An 18,910-nucleotide genomic window follows, 5' to 3' on the forward strand; every position below is an offset into this window, starting at 1 on the left:
GGTCATGTGAAAAGACAATGTCCTTTTAGAGACATAAAGCAGATAAAAAATAAAAAATAGTCACTTTCTATGTGTACTTTGTCCTAATACTTATTAAGTTATTTGGTGATTCTTTCAATTAATGAATTAACCAATTATATTAAGTGTGCCCTGTTATAGTTCTGTTCATATAGGAGGTAGGAAAGCAAATTAATTTCATACAAAATAAAAATTAAAATTATTAATAACCACTATAAAATATATACTGTAACTCTTAGAAAATTTAAAAATGTCCATATATCTGAAATTCAGTGTTACAGAACTTTCTCGTCTATAAAGGCAGTTCTTATTGTCATGGAGGGAGAGCAGCCAAGTCCGACGATGAAGCTTTGTATTAATGGTCTGTTGCATACAGCACATGACTGGGTGATGTCAGTTAACTTGCAGAGGCATCTGTAGATACCATCTCACATCATGGAGACCAGATGTCATCCTCATTTCTGAAGTGACAAAATAACATACTAGTTGACCGAAAATGTTCCTTGAGACAAGAAGACAGAGAAGGCTCATGAGAAAAGGAAGGTAAATAGCAGCCACTGGTTGAGTACTGCCAGAGGTAGGGAGTGGAAAACAAGTTGCTTGCCAGTATAGGTATGTTGCAGGTGGTTTGCAGGACAATCCCTAAGTAGGGCCTATGGGAACCCTTAGAATCACTAAGGCAAACAGGGTAAGAGACTACAGAAGGAGCCTCCAGATGGCTTTAACTGAAGACAGGAGAGCAGTTGAATGTGGCATGCCACTTAGACACAGACTGAGGTTTGATCAGCCTCATTCGAGTCACCTGGAAGAGGGTGTATGGTAGTTTGAAAAGGACTGACTCACCCAATGACTACAGGAGCTATCACTGATGATGTGTTCAAGTTAATGCATCAGAAGATGTATCTAGATCTGAACAGTGATGTCCATTAGGTTGATGAGTTGCCTAAATATATTTTTCTTTATTTGTGCCGATTCTCAAATAACCTTAAAATAATTAACTTTTTTATCATTTTCGATAGATCAACAAGTAATAATATTTGCTCAATCAGTATACATACAAAGTAGACATTGGACATTCTAAAGAAAATAAAAGCAATTTTAAAAGTGCACCCTTATGCATGATAGCATCTCAAAATGTCATCAAGTTTGTATACATTGGAGAATTTTAAGTCATAGCTAATTAAAGTTATATAAACCACCGGTTCAGATCTAACTGACTGAACTCAATTAAGCTGAATTAAATACATAAACTATTTCCCCAAAATTGATTTATCTCAAGTATATAACACACTCCATGTCTACAACAAGCATACAGAGCAATTAGCCTGTAAATGACCATATCATAATTCCCCCAACTCTTAATTGCAAACTCATCAATAGAAATAGAGATAAGGGCTGGATAGTGAACAACATCGAAAGCATCTTATTATAAATAACTGCTGTGATATTTTAAAAATATTTTAAGAAAAACTGTAGCAATTATTTTTAATAAGATGCCATCCATCCATTATCTAACCTGCTATATCCTAGCTACAGGGTCACGGGGGTCAGCTGGATCCAATCCCAGCCAACACAGGGTGCAAGGCAGGAAACCAATCCTGGGCTTGGGTAATAAGATGCCTTTGATAATAAATTGTGAAAGAAAAAAATATTTTTATCTGTGTGGTCAGTGGAAATGCTATTCTACTTTACTGCAGAAGGTTGTTGTTTCAGTTCTTATTTCCAGCTAACAGTTACTTAACTGTAATTATTTGTACTGTCTTCTGATCTCTTAGGTTGACACTATAGATGCTCACCATTTCTTATTTTACTAGAAATATGCCTTTATAAAAAATATCCACTCCTAAGGAGTGTCACACACATACGCATGGGAGGCAGCTAAAGGACTTGAGTAAGGGCAGTTCCAAGTCATACCGGGAGGATGCAGTGTGCATTGAATCTTTTCTCCCTTTCCTGCAGACCATTCACAGGAGATGCCACCTGGTCCTCTTGACGTAATTTCCGGGACCAAGCCTATGGCTGGAGTCGTTGCCGGCTCTGGCCCCTGTGATGTCATGTCCAGGCTCGAAGCTAGGGTTGAAGACCTTCATGAGCCAGTCCCTTTGATCTCACTTCTAGTCTTCCCCTTTAAAAGCCTCCACCTTTTTCCTGTTCCCTCAGTTCTGTTTTGGACTCGGTTTTGTGCACATCAGTGCTGTATACATTTTTACAACTTTTGCAGCCAGGATAGCAATTACACAGATGGTTGCCCCAAAACTTTCTATGTCTCTGAGACAAGTTTGTGACAGGAGACAACACCATTTGTGAAATAAAAAAAATCAATGAAGAACTGAATCACTTATTTTTTCCAACACTATTAATAAGAAATCAATGGCAATGGAAACAATGCAACATTGATCAAATACTTATACAACAGTTTTTTCAGACCATCTTTTAATCATAGTCATCAATGTTTACTGGAAGCATTTTGTTGTCAGTGGCATATCGGCTAGGAAGTTGGATATCTCTGGGTCTTTGGACCTTGAGGCTGCTCTTCCCATTAGCTGTGAACCACCCAATCTCACTGAGATTACACAGGTGCTTAACCAGCTGAGGGTAGGGAAAGCTGAAGGGATCTGTGGTATCCAGGGTGAACTTCTCCATGCTGTTAGAAAACCTGTCCTTCTGGCATTGCAAGCAATCTTTGCTTTCATTTGGGAGACAGGCTTCATCTCAACTGACTGGAAAATGGGACTTCTCTTCCTTATCTGAAAAGGGAATGGTGATCGCCTGGATTGTGGCAGCTACAGGGGGATAACACCGCTCTCGGTGCTGGGTAAGGTCCTTGCTAGGGTCGTCCTAAATAGGATCCATGATCACTTGCTCACCTGCCAGTGACCAGAGCAGTCTGGTTTTATGCCTAAGAAGTCCATAATCAACCTCATCCTGGAACTGAGGGTTCTCATGGAGTGTTAATGAGAATATCAGCAGAGTTTATTTGCAGCTTTTGTCGATTTTCGTAAAGCTTTCGACTCAGTTGATTGAACTGCCCTGTGGGATATCCTGAGACTTTGCAGGAACCCCTCAAGTTTGCTGGATATCATGGCCGGCCTGTACACTGGTACTGTGAGAGTTGTGCAGGGTGGAGGCAGAACCTCTGTGTTTTTCCCAGTTGATTCTGAGGTTCATCAGGTGTGTGTTCTTGCTCCTACTCTGTTCAATGCTTGCATTGACTGGGATTTGGGCAGGGTCATGGGGTCCAGTGGCTGTGGGGCTTCTGTTGGCAAAGAAAGATTCACTGATATTCACTGCTGTGATCTTTGTGGAGTCAGTGGAGGCTCTGATCGGGGCTCTCAAAAGACTGAGCGAGGAGTCTGAGCATCTAGGCTTGCAAATGTTGTGGATAAAAACCAAGATCCAGGCCTTTAATGACCTCTTGGGCACATCCATCAGCAGTGTGTATGTTTGTGGAGAGAGTGTCGACCTTGTCGAGAGGTTTACTTACCTTGGCAGTGACATTCATGTCTCTGGTGACTCTTCCTATGAAGTCAGTAGACGGATTGGGAGAGCATGGGGGGTCATGAGGTCGCTGGAAAGGGATGTGTGGCACTCCTGATATCTATGCAAAAGGAGTGCTAACACCAAAGCATCTGGATCAGTTCAGCCTGTGAAGAACTTGCAGATAGCTGCCAGTCAGCATTATCTATAAAGATCTTTCTACACTGCTATATTTCCTCGCAAGCTCTGCAATAGGTAACTAGTGATTTATAACAGTATAGCATGTTTTAAAAACTGTTTTCAAGGACGTTTCCTCTATTTTGACTTTCATACTATCAGGGGTCGACTGGGTTAATTGTGGGTCACAGACCTCCCCAAGGAACACCCATATTTTCTATCTTGCACTCTAATACATGATCATGTTGAACCATATGATACCATTCAAAAGAACCAATTGTTGACATTGGTAAGCCACACTGTTTGCAATATGTCTTGCATCAGTAAAGCTGTTTTTGATACCTGTTGCTATAAACTTGTACATAGTTTGCCCTGTACTTCATATTTTCATAGGTGGCAGCAAAATGTTATTTAACTGAGCTACACTGCAAATTAAAGCAACTGCTGGTGTTTAATGCTGCACTTTAAGGCATGTGGATGCCTGAAATGTGTGACCATGAGGTTATGTTCTGGACTTTGCTGCTATGTGTGTAGCAGATAAAACCAAACAATCCTATGCCAGTGACCTTTGTTTGCACCAGGGCCATTTTGGTGAATTTAGGTGGTATCTTATGTCGGTAAAATTTGTTGACGGCATTTTTTTTTGCAATACAAACTCTGACATACAAACTCCTGGACTCAATAAAACTCTCTTTATTTTGTGTTAGATCATTTTTACATTTGTTTGGTCTTGACTTCTGGCGAACTATATGTGGTCCTTCCAATTCCAGAGTGCACTGATACTGATACTCTGCTCCACAGCTTCTGTACGTTTCTTTATTTTCTACAGGTGCAGGTTCGTAGGTATAGTTTTGTTCTCATGGGCATTGACTTGTCATAAACCTGCCATTTAAAACATAAAAAGTAACACAACATGACAACAGCAATAATGATAATGATAATATTAATCCTTAAAGTGCTGTAGTATAGAAGACAAAGACATACCAAAATAAAAGTAAATGATCGTCAACAGGACTACTGCTCTTGAATGCATTGCTAAAGGTTGATTTAATTCAAACTATAATCATCATATAAAAAGGCTTGGGTTAAAACTTGCATTAAAACTTGACAAATATCATTCTCCATTGTTAGCCACCATCTTTGCTTTAGACACTGTGGACCACCATAGCACGTCACCACTGTAACCCTAACACAGACAGGTAGGACATGAGTTGTCACACAGCACAACTTTATTTACAGCTTGGGAGCTCTTTTCTTTGCTCCCCATACCACAGTACATAAAGCACAGCACAGTCCTCTTTTCCTCCTCTCTCCTTTCCACCTCCAACTCTCTCCCAGCAAGCTTCGTCCACTTCCTCCCGACTCTGGCTCCTTTTATTCAGTTCCGGGGAGTCCTCCAGGTGGCTCATCAGTATTACCTGGAATTACTCCCAGGTGTGGTGGAAGTCCACTATAAGGCTCTGCAGCTCCACCTGGTGGCCACCATAGAACCCAACAGGACTTTACCAAACTCCAGCTCCCAGCGTGCCCTGCAGGAATCCGTGGTGCCACAGCTGCTCAGGAGGGCTGCCCTCTTGCGTCCCGGGGGAGGTACTGCCTCAGAAATGCTCTCTGTCCCAGTCCTTCCAACCAGCTTTTGTCCCAGCCAGGTAATGGCTGAGGCTGCCCATCACAGCATGCTAAAAAGTTCTGTGAAGACTTGCATTGATTTGACAGTATTATTTTAGTATTTAAATATGCAATAACATGGTAGATAGGAATTGTGGGTAAATGTTTAAAGGTCATGATAATAAACCAATTACATTGAGGTTTGTGATTATATTAAGTTTGTCAATTTATTTAATTAATTAAAATGAAATGTATATAGTTATGAAGCTGTCATGATAAGAATATAATGAGACCTTCACCATCATCAGTAAAGTACCTGTGAAGATGGGGGTTTAACACTAGAATTACCAAAGCCTATGAAAAAATTTGAAATCCCAGCTCACCTTACAGTCATATGAAAAAGTCTGGGAACCCCTCTCAGCCGGCATAATAATTTACTCTACTTTCAACAAAAAAGATAACAGTGGTATGTCTTTCATTTCCTAGGAACATCCGAGTACTGGAGGGTGTTTTCTGAAAAAAGATTTTAGTGAAGCAGTATTTAGTTGTATGAAATTAAATCAAATGTGAAAAGCTGGCTGTGCAAAAATGTGGGTCCCCTTGTAATTTTGCTGATTTGAATGAATGTCACTGCTCAATACTGATTACTTGGTTGGATGAGCTCGTTAAGCCTTAAACTTCATAGACAGGTGTGTCCAATCATAAGAAAAGGTATTTAAGGTGGTCAATTGCAAGTTGTGTTTCCCTTTGACTCTTCTCTGAAGAGTGACAGCATGGGATCCTCAAAGCAACTCTCAAAAGATCTGAAAACAAAGATTATTCAGTCTCATGGTTTAGGGGAAGGCTACAAAAAGCCATCTCAGAGGTATTAAACTGTCAGTTTCAACTGTAAGGAATGGAATCAGGGAATGGACGGCCACAGGCACAGTTGGTGTTAAATCTAGGTCTGGAAGGCCAAGAAAAATACAGGAGCGGCATATGCACAGGATTGTGAGAATGGTTACAGACAACCCACAGATCACCTCCAAAGACCTGTAAGAACATCTCGCTGCAGATGGTGTATCTGTACATCGTTCTACAATTCAGCACAATTTGCACAAAGAACATCTGTATGTTAGGGTAATGAGAAAGAAGCCCTTTCTGCACTCACGCCACAAACAGAGTCACTTGGTATATGCAAATGCTTATTTAGACAAGCCAGATTAATTTTGGAACAAAGTGCTTTGGACTGATGAGACAAAATTGAGTTATTTGGTCATAACAAAAAGCGCTTTGCATGGCGGAAGAACACCGCATTCCACGAAAAACACCTGCTACCTACTGTCAGATTTGGTGGAGGTTCCATCATGCTGTGGGGCTGTGTGGCTAGTTCAGGGACTGGGGCCCTTGTTAAAGTCAAGGGTCAGATGAATTCAACCCAATATCAACAAATTCTTCAAGATAATGTTCAAGCATCAGTCACAAAGTTGAAGTTACGCAGGGGTTGGATATTCCAACAAGACAATGACCCAGAACACAGTTCGAAATCTACAAAGGCATTCATGAAAAGGGAGAAGTACAATGTTCTAGAATGGCCGTCACAGTCCCCTGACTTGAATATCATCGAAAATCTATGGGATGATTTGAAGCAGCAGCCATCAAATTGAATTGAACTGGAGAGATTTTGTATGGAAGAATGGGGTCAAAAATACCTCCATCCAGAATCCAGACACAGTTATCAAAGGCCATAGGAGGCATCTAGAGGCTGTTATATTTGCAAAAGTAGGCTCAACTAAGTATTGATGTAATATCTCTATTGGGGTGCCCAAATTTATGCACCGGTCTAATTTTCTTATGATGCATATTGCATATTTTCTGTTAATCCAATAAACTTAATGTCACTGCTGAAATACTACTGTTTCCATAAGGCATGTCATATATTCAAATGAAGTTGCTACTTTGAAAGCTCAGCCAACGATAAACAAAAATCCAAAGAATTAAGAGGGGTTCTCAAACTTTTTCATATGACTGTATATCCCTTCACACCTCTCCGTCAGTGACTTTTGTTTTATAAATCTGTCGATAAGCACAAGCAGGAAGCAGCCTGCTATCCCATCACCCCACCAACCCAGAAAAGGCAGAAAGTTCTCTTACCTGCGTGTGAGTTGCCTAGAGTTGTGTAGGGTAAATAATATATCATTATTTGGAATGCATGCATTTCATGTGTGTTTCGTGTCTACAACAATCTATGTAAACACATCATTAAAACAGAAACATTTTTCATGTTTTAGTAATAATTGACAAAATATAGACATGAAGTGGATAATGTGTGATACCTGAAGTCCAAATATCAAATAAGAACTTTCACAGAAGATACAATTATAAAGGTAAACAGACTTGAGCTGAGAGAACTTTCAAGTTCTACAAGTGGTTGTGCTTTTGGCTTTGTCTCTGTTTATGTTGAATTAACATGCTTTATTTCAAGCCCAAGATGTTTTGAATTAAGTGTAAAAACAGTGGTGATGTTCTGCTAAGACAAAATTGAAAATAATTCAGTGTAGAGCAATTCAAAAAGAATAGGTTGGCATCACTCGTTCAAATAAAATGAACTGTTCAACATTCAGCATGATTCTTAAGAACAAGGGCAAGATTATGGAACATATTTTTGCTATGTATGTCAGGTCGCTAGCTGTAAGAGATTCTACCAAAACCAGTTTTGTTAAAATGCACTCATAATAAATACAAAAATGATGTGCATAAATAATATTTGGGTCACAGATTTGCACAATAGAGAAGAAGGTGAGTCCACATCTCTAAAAAAGATCATTTTTATTGTCTTCTCAAAGTTATTTAAACTGGAACTGTCTCTTCAACACTCTCAGAATCCCCAGCATGCTGTCACCATCTTGTAGTCGCTCCCTTCTCAGATTAAAAGTGTAGAAAGACTTCAAGCACAAGTGAGAAAACAGCCAAGTCTGCGACTGGTTTTAAATGTTCCCCACATCAAACAATGGGCAACAACTGTGATGCATGGTGAGCTTCCGAACTTACAGTTGCACTGGCAGTGGACAAGCAATCCCTGCCTGCATTTCAGTGCACAGCACAGTTGGGGGTTGTTGGGGTTCTCAAAAATGTAGTATATATAACATGTTTTCGATAAGAGTTGAGGAGATGCTATGTATGCTACATAGGCTCATCATTCAGTAGTGTTAGCGAGTCTGCTGTACCCAGATCAGATGATGGAAAATAATTTCATCAAACTTTTTTATGTTGTTATCTTCTGTGGACCTCTATATAGGAGGTTAGAGGCCTTTTGTTTCTAGTCGGCGGTCTTGTCAAGCTACACAGAAGTGGTGCATTTTAGAGAAGTTGGAACACAAAGCAGAGTTTAGAGTTTTTTTATATTATTGTATACTTCTGCTTACTTGGCTGGGAATCTCTGAGAACCAATCTTGATCTGATAACAATGTCTGAAGCATTCACTGTGCTGTAAGAAACAACAAAGGATAATATCAACATTCTCTAGTAGCAGTGTGCATGTGTTCTTCTCTTATTTAAGCAAGAAGTGGGAAACTAATAAAGAGTTATCTGTTTTTCTCTTGCTGTATTCTTGCTCTGCCTGAAAACACATAACCAGCAAGAAAAAGAAGCCACGTAGAAGGAGAATCATTATCAGCATCTTACTGCTTCTGTTTGGACTTTATAAAGATTTAAAACACCCCGGCTGTATAATTCTGTTTATCTCCATGTATCTGCAGTTATTGGTTTTTATCCAAATAAATATAATTTACAAGTAAAAACTTAAAAGTCAATAGCTTTGCCTAATTATTATTAGCAAGCTAAAGGGTAGATTGGCAGAAGTAACAGACCTTGAAAAAGTTACTTATAATAAGCTGTTTTTCATCTCAGCAACTCTGAATAAGACTGGTGACAATATTATTCATGATATGGGCATGTAAACACTCAAAAATGGTTAAAATATGATTTAACTTATTTTGGGCTGCTAGCCAAATTATGTTTCTGGCACCTCTACGTAAATTAAAATGTTCTTGTTGAAATATTAGTGACAAAACTGCCTGCATTCGTCTAGCTGTTATAGTGTATGAAAAAAAACCTTCTTGATGAAGGTGCACTTATGTCACCTGATTTGTTTTGCATTTCTTAAAAATGCTGTATTTATTACAAAAAGAAACAGCATGTGCATCAGTAATAGCATAAATGAAATAAAATAATCCAGACAAAAGATGGATTATGTGATAGTGTAATGAAAACTTTCAAATACTAGATGCACCTGTGTACTGTATATATAAAAACTTGTATTTTTCTTGCTTTATTACAGCAAGCACAGCTAGGTGGGCTGGTTAAACTGACAAGCACCTATGTTCTTGAAAAGTATCATGTACGGGTAATTAAGGTATAACAGGAGACTTATTTTCATTTGTGGATGAAATTGTTTAGCAAAAAATGAAGAGGTCTATGTAGGAGTTTAAAAGTACCCACTGACCTTGAATCTTCTGTGCAAATACACTGACACCTGGCAAGCTATTATGGAAAACAAGTATGACAGAGAAAAAAAAATTCCCCTTCCCATAGGTAACACCAACCTTAACACCATGTCATGGAAACGCAAATGTAGACTACAGGCAAGCCTACTGAAGCATAGGCACCGCAATGGTCCTGTCTTCTGGTAAGTTTATTGTGTTGAAAACACAAGCTGTTCAGTTTATACAGAAATTATATTACAATTTCAAATTAAGTCATTTGCATTCTTGTCACAGAGGTTTGCAAAAAACAGGAAAAGAGTGATTCAGTGCCAAAGAAACACTCCTAAGATATTGCCAGCACTATATTCTGTATATTTACTGCAAGTATTTCTTTATTACTATGCATCTGGTACTATTATTCTTCTCAATTTTTAAATTATAATTTTGATATGCCAATTTATTAAAAAAGCAATTTACAATGTATTTTTCTAATATTACTGATTTAAAAGTTCTTTTGTTCACTGTAACACGTCTCAATTTATTTTATGTATCACACTTCATACTAACAGTCTTAGGATACTGGGTATTTTTTCATATATCATACAGCAGGAATAACAGAAAATAACAATTAAAACATAAATCACCATTCAATATTTAAATACATAAACTTTATATACAGGCTTTTCTTTTAAATTAGTTTCTGAAAGCTCCTAATAGGGAATATAGTATTCCTTAGAAAAAAATACATAACAGTAGTAATTTCAACTTTTAAATAAAACATGAGCAAGAATACAATAAGACAAAACCAACATACTTTATATTTTAAATATTTCCTTGTTAAAATGCATGTCTAAAAAATAAAAAAACGAGGAAAATGTTAAACTATAATGATTAAATGAAGAAAAGCAAATAAATGTAAGTAGCAATAAGCAGAGATTACACATTAACAAGGTAATACCTACTTAACCACTTAAATGTAGAATTTTAAAGTCTCCGTCCATCCATCCATTATCCAACCTACTATATCCTAACTACAGGGTCGTGGGGGTCTGCTGGAGCTAATCCCAGCCAACACAGGGCGCAATGCAGGAAACAAACCCCAGGCAGGGTGCCAGCTCACTGCAGATTTTAAAGTCTCCTTTCTTCCTATTTAGTTTATATTAATAAAAATATACTGTAATAGTTATTATTTGACATATTATTTGAAAGTTATTTTATGATGTTCATTGCAATTTAGTTACTAGGTTTGTATCTGTGATCATGTCCTTTAACATAATGATGTCCATGGTTCATCATGTAGCTGAGCATCATTTTTAAATATGCATTGTGATTAAGACAGGGCCTAGGCTGGTCAAAGACAACAATTAAAGATCAGTCTGGATGAAGAGATGAGGGAAAAAAATTGGTATGTAGATAAAAAAGTAGAGAAACAGGCAAAAGGCTGGGGCCAGCAATCAAAGTTAAAACTAAATCCAAAAATCAAAAAACAATACTTTAAAGTCCTAATCGTTATTACCAATATTCAAACCTTAACTAACAATGCTAACAGCTTAGATGATGAGCACTGTCTGCTATGACCAGGAATGCACATCTTTACTGTAACAGTGTTATGTAAAGGACTCCAAATCCCAGCAGTATCCATGATTACTATACTTCCATATTGCCCCAAACTTCTGTGCAGTGGTTGTCATGAAGCTGCCTACTCAGGTGGACAATTTAAAAGAATGTGAAGGTACAGAGAGGAAGAAAATCCTTTGTATTAAGATTTTTCAACAAAGCTACAGCAAACCTTATTCAAATAAAATTAAATCAAATTTCATTTATCAACTATACAACTATACATGTTGTTCTAATTGTTGATCACAGGCTCATAGGTGGAAGCAAAATATGGTCAGATCTGTTCAGATGTACCAGGTTTTCATACAGAAGAATTCATATTTGAAAAGAGCAGGTCAGACTTGTTGTTTAAACAAATTGAACTTGCTAATTGAAGTCTATTCTGAAGAACTCCTATGTTAACACTAGAATCCCTAAAGCCTACGAAAGTATTTGTGAAGCCGGGCCACCTTAAATTCCCTCACACCTCCTCATCAGCATCTTCGTTTTGAAAATGTGTCAATCAGCACTGGCAGCAAGCAGTCTGCTTTCCCATCCCCCATTGAGGCAGCTGAAGTCAAGTCAGACACAAAATTCTCAGAGCTGAAATCTCTTTATCTGGAAGTTAGGTGTCTGGAATTGTATAGGGTAAATAATATATTGTTATTTGGAATGCATACAATCCATGTGTGTTCTGTGTCTACAACGAACTGGGTAAATGTAAGATTACAGGAAACACAAAGCAAGAAATGTTAAGCACATAACTAAAACAGAAATGTTTTTATGTTATAGTAATGATGACAAAATATTGACGTGAAGTGTATAACATGTGAAGACTAAAGTCTAAATATCAAATAAACACTTTCACAAAAGGTATAACAAAACAAGTGCACTTTTATTCAAGAATATCCATCCATCCATTATCGAATCCGCTATATCCCAACTACAGGGTCACGGGGGTCTGCTGGAGCCAATCCCAACCAACACAGGGCGCAAGGCAGGAAACAAACCCCGGGCAGGGCTCCAGCCCACTGCAGATTCAAGAATATAATTAAAGAAAAATAAATTATTCAATTGACATGTTGCTGTCAATATAAAAACTGAAGCTCAAATATCAATTGACACAAAGTAGACATGGCTAGTGCAGAGTTAAGAACTGCTGTCTTGTAATCAAGAGGTTGCAGGTTCGATCATGGATCCTCCCTGCATTTACCATTTTGAGTAGTGAGCTATTATTACTTACTATTATATAATAAAAACATACATTTGATTTAAGTCCGTAACACTTGGTGTAAATGTTTGCTACTTGTAAAATATATCCCTAAAAAGATATAAGCAGACACACAAATGCTGGTGAATCATGTCTTCTTGGTATCTTGTCTTCTAGTGTTAAGCCACGAGCATTACAGGGTTCGATCGATCCACTCATTAGAATATATGTACAAAAAGAATCGCTTCTGTTCCTGAGATAACTAACATTAATCAGGATGATGTAACCTATCCTCTTTGGCCATAATGTAAATTAATTCAGTCAGTATTAGAATGACTGGATAACACATTGTAGGTTTAATTATAATGTGTTTTCTTTTAAGAATTACTTATTTACTCATTTCCAGTCCCACTCTTGCCTTTTCCACTCTGTCTGATTGTATCAGATTAAATCTGTCCAGCATTAAAACAGCATGTGAAAGAAGAAGTATAAGCTGGTTCTCTCCAATAACAAATGCCACAGTGCCTGAACTCAGCATGACTCACCATGAGATGTAAATGTTCATTACATTTATTTAAAAGTGATGAAGAATTTCACATTTGTGTAGCTGGCCAGTTCTGAGCCCTTTCCACCTTATTTTACCCTTGTTACAGATTGTTGTTCTTTCCATGTTTGGTTGAGTTGCTACTACTATAAGGTGCAACAGGTGGTGGTGATCTCACTACTACTTTCTAAGCGTGGAAACATTTAATAATATCCACTTTACACTGTCAGAATCTTTTCCATTCTCAAATGTTTTAGACATAGGTAGCCTTCAGGTCTTTCCTATCCTTTCTGTGGCGACTTTCAAGTTCACATCCAGAAGGCAGTTGAGAAGGACTAAATGTTTGGCTCTGTGCCTACGATGACAGCAGCATATCTTGAAGTTCATTTAAATCTGATAGTAACAAATCAGAGTCCATATGTTAATATGAATAATAAATAAATAATAGACAAAAAGAGAGAGATTTTGCTCAAATTAAAAGAGTGATAACTTCTGTAAAATTTAGCTGATAGTGTGGTGCTTAAAAGTCATTGCTCACCCTGTAAGGATTATAGCTCATTTCTGCATTTTTATGTTTATTGTTCATCATTTAGTTTTGTTCCTGAGATTTCCGTATGGTTTGGTGTCATCGCCACATTGGAGTTCACTGCTTCCACAGCAGATCACCTTCAGACATCCACATTCACATTAGGACTAAGGAAGTACATTCTGGAGGACTGTTCAATTGGGGGATTAATTTTCATTTATATCTGGCAACATGGACTGTGTTACTGTTTGTCTAATATTTTATTGTATTCCATTCAAATGGGTTGTTGGAATTATTACGAATAGATGTGTTATGTCTTTCTTACTACTGGGCTGACAACAATGCAATTGCTTCTTCAAATCACACCAGAGGATAAACATATAAATACTTGGGTGGATTGAGGATTATCTTGAAACTGATACAAGTTCTCTCTCAATTTATTATTTAATCCAGTTTATTGTTGCATGGCCACAAGTTCTAATTTCTGTTATTCTTCATAACTACCAGCAATGAGTTACTGTAGAAAATGTGCTTTACTGGTGATATCACATTTGAGTCTCCCTAAATATCTGGTCACAAAATATAAAGAATACCCGTCAACTGACAAAACATTGAGTAATATTGCATATTCAGTACCAATCTTAACACAATGCCTTTCTTAAAGGCAATTTCATCTTTGTAGATGTGAACTTGTTTCTGTAATAGCATTTCTAGCGTGATTTGTTTTATTCAACTTACATTTTAACTCTATTTTCATTAAGGCACTTACAAAGCAAAGAGAGCGAACTGATTATTTAGTGTAACTCTCACTTTGACACTAGTCCCACTATGTCTAATGTATGATGGCACCAGACTGAAGTGGTGTTTGTGTGCTAATATTACATTGCATTTTCCTTGGGAATTAGTGATTTAGTTATTTCTTTAGGGATTCTATTTCTGCTTTAAGAAATATTTGTGTTTTTCCTCAGACACCTCAAACACTGCTACATTTCTCTCTGTGTCATCAATGGATAATTCAAAAATTTCACTGCACTTTACATATCTATTTTCATCTTTTTTCTTTCTTTCTCACCGTATTGCTTAAAAATATCACTTTTTATCACAGCATCTGTCTTATTGCCACATACTCACTCTATGAGGCCATTTTTCACACATTTGTTGAAGATTTTATCTTTACTCTAGTTATCATTATCACTGTGACTGGTATTTCCATAGTGTTTGCATTTGTGGTGTTTTAATTGTAGAAGATGAAACTGCATTTACCTGGTTTTCTACTTTGATTTTTGTGCTACAGTTTCCATGGAAATGACAACTTAAGCAGTTTTTTTGTAGGTCAATGTGGCCTCGGTCAGTAGTCACGTTGGTAGAGAATTTTAAATGTTTTGATAATTTCTTCTGCATTGCCTATAACTATGCCACTGATTTCCATGTCTTAATTTTGCGTAGAAAAAGCAATAAAGACTTATGTTAAAGTATGCCTTCACAGAGACATTATTGCTGCATGTCTGTTATTTTCACAGGGAGCCAATAAAAATTGCAGCAGCACTGTAAAGAAATAAGCAAATATGGTGGACAGTATGTCAACTCTTTGCAGAACTCAATAACATAGCCAATCAGGAAAACCTGCAATTAAACAATCTGTTTAGTTTTAATGCAGTCTGTCGTTGCACCCCAGCTCAAGAGGACGACCCAGAAAGGGAAAACCGGGTTTTCAAACAGCACAGAGTGAAAGCCCATCCTCTCAGGTACCGCAGAGGGCTTTGCTGCTTGGAGGCAGAGAGAAAAGCCCACCTTGGCTGGGTGTGAAATGAAGCATGGTTTCCTGTCCTCTTTTTATGCCCACAGGGCATGGAAGTGAGTCGGGGGGGGCGACACTGTTATGAATTTTGGAATCTGTGCCACGTCTCGAGGTGCTGTCCATTTAAAACGGAAGAAGACACCAGGAGATGGTGTCGGGGCAGCATCTCCATGTATTTGTCTTCTTATGTTGTTGCAGGGCAGAGCCTAGGACCCAGCAACATTGACTCCCCATCCTGGAGAAAGACAGCCCTCATGGGATGGGCCGCTTCGTCCCACAAGGCTCAGCTAAGGGAGGGGCAGTGTAGTGTGTGGCCAGGACCCTTGCCTTGCTAGTAATCCTCCATGCTGAATGGACTGGGGGAGCAAGTGTGGCCAGAACATTACCTCCTCCTGGATGCTAGATGGCAGCCCCCCTGGGTTGCAGCAGTGCCTCAGACTCCTGCAGGGCTTCATGGGAGTTGGAGTTTGGTGCAACCTTGTTGGGAATCGCAAGTGCTGCCATGGTGTGCTGTAGCAGGATCTACTGGCCCTTTGGGCATTTCTTCTGCCACACCCGGAAGGGCTGCCAGAAACTAGGTCTTCAAGCACCTGGATCGCTTTTGGGTGCAGTATAAATGGAGCCAGCAGCCACCACTCGGGAAGCCAGGGTCAGGAGGAGGAAGACGAAGCTTGACCAGAGGACGGTAGAAGAAGAGGAAGAGAGAGAAAAGTATTGAGTTTGTGCTGTGCTTGTGCTGGGACTGTGTTATACTTGTGGGAAATGGAGGAAGTGTTCAATACCCCATAATACTCCTGAGCCTGAAACTGCTGGGCCGCAAATCCAGGTACACAGAGGTGGATCAGAAAGCTCTGGCAATTAAGTTGGTTATTACCCTTATGAAATACTATCTCCTAAGCTGTGAGTTCATGCTTGCCACTACCATGTCTCTCTCCAGTGGCTGGTGATGCATAAGGAGTTGAACCCGTAAATCACACTGTGGTTTCTAGACCTCAGTTGTCTAGGCCTTACCGGTTCAAAGTCCTTCATCATCAGGATGCCATGCACGCCAATGGCAATGCCCTTTCACAGGTTCATGTCTTCTTTGTTTGGACCACCCGACCCCATAGATCTGGTCTCAGGGAAAATTGTGTCACAAGTGTGGGCATGGGAAACTGCTTACAAGCTCTAGTAAATGTAATTACCCACTGAGCCACGGATTAGCACTGTTCTCTGATCCTTTCTGTCTTTCTCCCTCTGCAGAGCAAGTGATTGATCGCCATACCATCACCAACGTCATGGACCCGACCCTTCTTGCTATTTGCCTTCGTAGACTGGCAAAACAGTTACCTTCTTCGGTTCTGTTTGGACTCGTGTCTGTAGAGACATCACTGCAGCTAATTACATGTTTGCTCTACTCAAACTGTCAAATTACATGGGCTTACCAACATGGTATCCCAAATCTTTATCTGTGTTTTTGTGTCATTTTACACAATCATTCCTTTAGTTATCATTTATAAAGAGTGTTGGGACACAACATAGTGCTCATCACAACTGGGCCTAAAAGCTTTGTTATTACACCTTATATACTAGTTTGTTAACTTTTAGTTAAAACAATGATACAGTAGCTATAGAATAAATGCAAATTTTTATTGGATGTTTCTTTAATCTACACAGAAGCAGGACATCAAATTACATACAGGATTCCTTACATTTAAATGTATAAGAGATAGGTAAATCTGTCTGTGTATTTAAACAGACATGCATAACAAAATCAATATTGCTCTCTGTGAAAAGTTCAGATGCGAGTTTGATGAGCTGAGGTAGATGTGGTCCTCCCTCTTCACACAGACACGCACTCCCCTGTTTGTCAGAATCGATTTCTGAATTGGCAGGAGTTCTGCAGTGAGGGCTATGAAACCTGCCAGAGTGATTGGAAGCAGAGTTATTCTAGAGAGAGGTAAGACGGCTGTGGCTGCCCACATTTTGTGCAGACTACTCTGGTCCTTGGTGAACAGCCCTAAAGCCACCAATTTGATCTTTAAAAAGGCTAACATCTGTCTGCTGTCATTTTAGTAAGATTGATGACAGGAGCAGGGAGCAAGGCAAGGTGGGGGAACTGGGAATGGAGGTGGGGGGCAACTGAAGTTGGCCCCACTGGCTGTGGCCTCAGCAGCCAGGGGTCACTGGCACCAGCTTTACTAGTCATCTTGTGCAGCAGTAGGAAGCAGCCCTGCAACACATTGGCAGTAATTGCAAGGGGCTGTTACAGCTGAACACAAGATCTCTGTCTGTGGGAGGAAAGTGCAGTAGCAGAGTGGCATTTATCACGTTACATCTCCTTACACAATGCATCTGGCACTGAAGGAGATGAAGGCAAGAATATTAGGTTATGACAACCATAAATATGTAGTTTACCACCACCGTAATGCATATAGGCAGTGCGGGAAATAGTTATCACAAATATTTATCGTTTATTTAACAGACTTCACCCTTATACAGTATATAGGTGTCCTTCTATTCCATGAACAATAAAAGATTGCTGCATCTCAAACATCTCCAGTCAAAAGCCAAGCATTTTGAGTTTACCTTTGTCTGGTTAAACTCTGCATACAGATATCTAATATAGAGAAGAGTCTGTGCCTGCTCTTTTCACTATTTTATGTGGCTTTTGTTTGTGAGAAAGATTTGCAAATCAGAAACAGCTCCCAGAATCTAATAAAAGATAAGCAACAGCAACTTCTTTTTTTCCTTGCTTTCTGAATAATGCAGGACAGAATGTGAAAAAAGCATATAAAAAACAAAGCACGAATAACAATTAAAAATAAACTATGTCACAGGATCTCTTGTGGGTATTTTTTATGAATAATTCAACATTTGCTTCTACAGTAAAGAAAATGTAAAAGGACAATGACCTGGCACACATGTTAATTTGTAGCCCATTTGTTTTTGTGGCAGGCATATCATTTGCTCTCCTTTCAAAAACAATAGACAGTATTGAGAAACTTAAATCCATCCAGCATAACACATACAGTTGTAAGCATTACTGGGAATCTTCTTAAGAAATTAGTAAAACTTTAATTAATACACAGAAAGTTCAAAGTGAAGCTTACCTACCCTGTTCATGAAGGATGTTTATTCAGAGAGAAACATAGGAGCCCTTGTTATAATAAATGAATATAAATAAAATAAATTCTGGACTGTCATCCAGGCCATTTAAACTTGCATTCTGGCATCTATGGCCGTCAAATGTTGAATTTGATCAGCCCACTCTAGGATATGCTTCAGCCTTCCTGAGCTGCCTGAAATTGAAAATAACCAGACATCAAGTGCAAGAGCCTCCTGGTGTGTCAACAGCCCAATATTATTTTATAAACATCTGCGATCTTTCATTGGCAATGAAACAGGTATTATATATCAGGGAGGGCGATGACAGTAAAAACAAATGGAGCACAGAGTAACAAAAATATCTACAGTTTGTCTCTTACTCTATATAAAGGGCTCATATGATGTA

General features: G+C 38.6%; 1 long non-coding RNA gene across 1 annotated transcript; it reads right to left on the reverse strand.

Moving 5' to 3' along the window:
• Positions 1-8,071: 8,071 nt before the first annotated feature.
• Positions 8,072-18,683, reverse strand: LOC120516897. The gene is made up of 2 exons (XR_005630940.1): positions 18,514-18,683; positions 8,072-8,746 (listed from the first exon to the last, which is right to left on the reverse strand). It is a non-coding gene; the product is annotated as an uncharacterized LOC120516897 (long non-coding RNA).
• Between the last annotated feature and the right edge of the window lie 227 nt (positions 18,684-18,910).

This window comes from Polypterus senegalus, chromosome 16 (genome assembly GCF_016835505.1).
Source record: "Polypterus senegalus isolate Bchr_013 chromosome 16, ASM1683550v1, whole genome shotgun sequence".
NCBI classification, from domain to species: Eukaryota; Metazoa; Chordata; class Cladistia; order Polypteriformes; family Polypteridae; genus Polypterus; species Polypterus senegalus.